The sequence below is a fragment of the Galeopterus variegatus genome, unplaced genomic scaffold, assembly GCF_000696425.1.
Source record: "Galeopterus variegatus unplaced genomic scaffold, G_variegatus-3.0.2 Scaffold1548, whole genome shotgun sequence".
Lineage (NCBI taxonomy): Eukaryota > Metazoa > Chordata > Mammalia > Dermoptera > Cynocephalidae > Galeopterus > Galeopterus variegatus.
Genome location: NW_007727659.1, coordinates 221136 through 226856, shown reverse-complemented (window position 1 = coordinate 226856; position 5721 = coordinate 221136).

Genomic DNA, 5721 nt, shown 5'->3' with positions numbered 1-5721 from the left:
TGGGATCCGAACCCTCGGCGGGAGCGCCGCCACACTTCCCAAGCAGCGCACTATAGCATGCGCCACCGGGCCGGCCCCACAATGTTTTAATTATAGAGGCTTTATAGTATATTTTAATGTCTGGTGAGGTAGACATTAAAACTCCTTTGTAGATTTTCTTTTTCAGTAGTTTCCTAGTGATTCTTGCATGTTTGTTTTTCCATAACAGTTTTAAAATCAACTTGTTCAGCTCCATAAAATGGCTTGTTGTATTTTTATTGGGATTACATTGAGTTTATAATTTAATTTAATTTGGGGAGAATTTATATCTTTTGTAATGTTGAGTTGTTTTATCTGAGAATATTTATGTCTTTCCATTACTTGTTTTCTTTTAGTGTGTTTTAGAAATATTAAAAATTTTTCTTTATATAGATTCTTTACAAACATATCATAAAATTTACTTTTGAAGTGTACAATTTAGTTGTTTTTGGTATATTCACAGATATGTGTAACCACGATAACTACTTAATTATAGAACATTTTCATTACTCTGAAAAAGAAACCCCATACCCATTAGCAGTCACTCCCAATCCGTTCTCCTTCCAGCACCTGACAACTGCTAATCTATTTTGTTTCTATGGATTTGCCTTTTCTAAATATTTCATATGAACCAAATTATACAAAATGTGGACTTTGTGACTGGTTCTTTTAGTTGGCATAACATTGTCACGATTCATTCATGCTGTACATTGTATCAGTAACCATCCCTTTTTATTGCCAAATAACATTCCATTGTGTGTATAACCATATTTTGTTCATCCATTCATCAGTTGATGGACTTTTAAGCTGTTTATGCTTTTTGGCTATTATAATTGTTGCTTTGCTTCCCACGGATTTGTCACCCCTCATCCCCTGGGTGATGGAGCTGCAAAGGATTATGCAAAGCCTGTCTCTTCTGAGCAGTAAGAAGCCCCGAAGAGGTTAATCTCCCAGAACCTTCAAGAGAGAGTCATTCCTTCCTTTTGGGAAATTAACCAAGAACTGGGGTTCTCACCCCGCATTTATTCTCCAGACCACAAAGTTACAGGAAAAGAACATAGGTGGGGTTATAGTCTAATAATATAGGCTGGTAACATCAGCCAAACAGGCAAAGTGACATTCCATAATGCAATTTGCAAGAGGTTAAGTCAATCCACCAACAAAAGCATGATTTTTAGCAAACATTCTTTCTCCCTACAGCAGCTTCCCAGTATCTTTACATATCAATCAGTAACTTATCTGTCCTTTAGCCAGCAACCTTGCTGTGTTACAATTCTTTATCTTACAACAGAGACTATAGCTTGGGGAAAATTTCCTGTCTTTTGCAAGATCAACATTTTATATGTACTTTTAAGAAGTTAGGCTAAACCAGAAATTGCAAGGCTTCGGAAAGCCAGGCCCTGTGAAATACATATGCTTTATGTATACTCCACATATAATAATGCTTCTATGAACATTTGTATACAGGCTTTTGTGTAGACATGTGTTTTTAATTTCTTCATACCGGTTTTATGCATTTCTTGTTAAATTTACTCATAAGTATTTAATCTTTGTTGATGCTGGGTTATCTACCATCGTGTTTGGTAGATAATCCTCCACCTGTTTACTGTGTTTCTGTTGATCTGTATTGATTTTGTTGCTAACCATAAATTAAATTCACCTGTAACCTAACATATTGGTCCTATTTTTAGTCTCGTTTTGGTGGAAAGGTTACGCTTATCTCACCAAACGAAGAGAATTCTTTGGAAGACAATGTGTGTTCTCCCATTTGGGGGGCAGGTTTCTGCATGGGTCTTTCTTTCTTTTTTTTTTTTTAAAAGATGACCGGTAAGGGGATCTCAACCCTTGGCTTGGTGTTGTCAACACCACATGCAGCCATTGAGCCAACCAGCCATTCCTATATAGGATCCGAACCCGTGGCCTTGGTGTTATGAGCACCACACTCTCCCGAGTGAACCACAGGCCGGCCCCATGTATGGGTCTTTCTGATCAAATTTACTCATGGTGTTCAAACTTACTGACTTTCTTTTTTTTGTTTGTTTGTCTCTTCATTACTGAGAGGTGTGTGTTAAAATTTCCTTGCATGACTGCAGATTTCTTAGTTTCTTGTAAATTTGTCAATTTTTGTCTTAATGTTTATAAATTATGTTATGAAATGTATTCAAATTTAGACTATTTTTGAGTCTTCCTGCTGAATGGAACCTTTAATCATTGTATCCTCTTTATTCCCAATAACGCTCTTACTATAAAGGCCATTTGTGTATTTTTAGAGCCACATCATCTTTCCTTTTTCATTCTATTACTCTCTGTGGGAATACTTTAGGCATGTTTCTGGCAAATAGCAATTAGATGTTGTTTTCCTTTTTGTTGTTTGTTTTAATCCAATATGTCTTTTTTTTTTTTAGCAATTAGATGTTGTTTTCCTTTTTGTTGTTTGTTTTAATCCAATATGTCTTTTAACCAATGCATTTATTTATGTATTTGCATTTCTTTCTACCATGTAATTACACTACTTTTTCTGTACATATTCTATTCTTTTATACTGCCTGCTTTTGATTATTCTTTCATATTTTTAGTGGTTAAAAAAATTTTTAGTGAATGTATTTAATTTAACACAGTATTTCCTAAGCAATGCAAGACCTCTAGACTTCTTTAATTGTGATCAAACTTCTTATGTTGTTATTGTCCAGACTATATTTCCTCTTGTTTTCTTCCTTTTCATCTTCTAAAATAATTGGTATAGCTATCATACAAATGATGTTTGTTTACATGTACTCATATCTTTCTTATTTTTGTGTTCCTCTTCCTTGAATTTGTTTTGACTTTTGACTAGTTTCCATTTTTCTGAAGTACATGCTTTGGAAGTTTCTTTATTGAATGTCTGTTGAAGGTTAGCTCACTGAAAATATCTTTATTTCACCCTCTTTCTTGAAAGATACTTTAGAATTCTAGTTTGATATTATTTCCCTTTGCACCTTGAGGATATTATTTTATTGTGTTTTTGTTTTCACTGTTGAGAAGTCTTCTGCAGTGTAGTTGTCATTCCTTTGTAGAAAATCTGTTTTTCTCTATGCCTCCTTTTTTTCCAAACGTTTTTATATTGTGGTAAAATACTCATAACAAAGTTTGCTATCTTAACCATTTTAAGTATATAGTTCAGTGTTGTGAGGTACATTAATATTGTTGTACAACCGTCACCACCATCCATCTCCAGAACTCTTTTCATCTTGCAAATATGAAACTCTGTGTCAATTAACTAGTTTCCCATTCCTTCTCCCCCCAGCCATTAATGACCACTATTCTACTTTCTGTCTCTATGAATTAGATTACTCTAGGTACCTCTTGTATGTCTTTTTGTGACTGGCTTATTTCACATGGTTCATCTATATTATAGCATATGTTAGAGTTTCCTTATTTTTTAAGGCTGACTAATACTTCATTGTATGTATATGCTCCATTTCAATTATCCATTCATCTGTTGATGGACACTTGGGTTGCTTCCACATTTTAACTATTGTGAATAATGCTACCATGAACATGGATGTACAAATATCTGCTCTAGACCCTGCTTTCAGTTCTTTTGAATATAAATCCAGAAGTGGAATTGCTCGGTCATATGGTAATTCTATTTTTAATTTTTTGAGAAACTGACATGGATGTACAAATATCTGCTCTAGACCCTGCTTTCAGTTCTTTTGAATATAAATCCAGAGGTGGAATTGCTCGGTCATATGGTAATTCTATTTTTAATTTTTTGAGAAACTCCCATACTGATTTCCACAGTGGCTATATCATTTTACAAGTACATTCCCAACAACAGGGCACAAGGGTTCCAATTTCACCACATCCTTGCCAACAAGTTATTTTCTGGTTTTTGGGTAGTAGCCATCCTAGTGGGAGTGAGATGGTATCTGATTGTGGTTTTGATTTGCATTTCCCTGATGATTAGTGATGTTGAGCATCTTTTCATGTTCTTATTGGCCATTTGTATATCTTCTTGTATATCTTTCTATTCAAGTCCTTTGCCCATTTTCAAATTGAGTTTTATTGTTGTTGAGTTTTAGGAGTTCTCTTTATATTCTATTAATCCCTTATCAGATATATGACTTACAAATTTTTTCTGTCATTCTGTGGGTACCATTTTTATTCTGTTGATGTTGTGTCTCTTGCAAAATTTATAAATTTTCATCAAGTACAGTTTGTTTTTTCTTTTATTGCCTTTTGCTTTTGGTATCATTCTCTGCTGGTTTTTAAGATTTCTTTTTTAGTGTTTTGCTGTGCCTAAGAGAGTTTTTTTTCCCCCCTTAACTGGGGGTCATTGTGTTTTCTGAATCTGAGGATTTTAGGAAATCCTTTTTCCCCCCTAGTTTCCAGAGTCTATAGTTAGAAGCATTTCCTTGTTATATCTTTGCTGTAGGTTGATTTTTTTCCCCCTCCTTAACCTATGCTTTCACTCAAAATGTGTAAAAGGTGGTGGGAGCCTCAATTCTAACTCTTCACTTCATGTGGTTCCCAAGGCCTTGCCTCCTGTCACTTTAAGGCCATTGAAAGCCGGAAGTCTTGATTACTCATATTGACAAATTCCTCCAGGGCAGCTGAAAGCTTTATTTTTTTGTGAGCTCAGCATTTGAGAGAATATTTAATTTATCCAACATTTCTCGATGTTTTGTTAAAATGAGGTTTTCATTTTATGTAGTCCACTCTGTGGCCAAAAACAAGTATGATTTTTTTTGTATAATATATTTCCTTTTTCTTGGGCCGGCCCGGTGGCGCACTGCTACAGTGCGCCGCTTGGGAGCGTGGTGGCGCTCCCACTGAGGGTTCGGATCCCACATACAGACCGGTTCCCGCTCACTGGCTGAGCGAGGTGCAGGCGCAACACCGAGGGCTGCGATCCCGTTGCCGGTCCCAGTCCGGTCCGGTATGGGCGCGACACTGAGGGTTGCAATCCATTGCCGGACACGAAAAAAGGAAAAAAAATATATATATATATTATATTTCCTTTTTCTCATTTTCCCCATTGGAATTCCTTTTAGTTGGACCTTCTGGATTGATCTTCTAAAGTTTTTCCACTTTTTTTAAAAAAACTTTTGTTCTACTTTGTGGGAAATTTTTTGCCCTTCCTTTGCTTTTTTCTCCATCCTTCTCCCACAACCCTGTGCTGCTATTCTACTTCCCTCTCTCCCTCCCTCCCTTCTTTCTTTCTTTCGTGTTTATTAATTTGGTGTCTCCTGTTTTGTTAATTTGGCCTCTTTATTGCATGTTAGAGATTTTCTTCAATTGTTCAGTAAACTTGGCCATCTGTTCAGATTAAAGAGTGAGGCAATAAAAAGCTGAGTAAAAACTCTGCAAAGTTAACTGTAGGTCTTTACACAGGGTGGTTGAGTGATTGCAGGTTTTTTTCTCTTGGGTCATTTTCCTCACAGAGGAATCTCCTAGTCTCCTGCCTGATTGGCCTGTGTTCTGGAAGCTGATTTGGGGAAGAGGGCTGAGGTCCACTGTTCAGCAGGTAAATCTTCATTTACTATCTATGTGGCATGATATGATACATAACCTTATATATATCTGGTTTCTACATCCTGTCCAGCTTAATGTTTTCAGAAGGTAAACCACAGCGATCCCGTTGCCGGTCCCAGTCCGGTCCGGTATGGGCGCGACACTGAGGGTTGCAATCCGTTGCCGGACACGAAAAAAGGAAAAAAA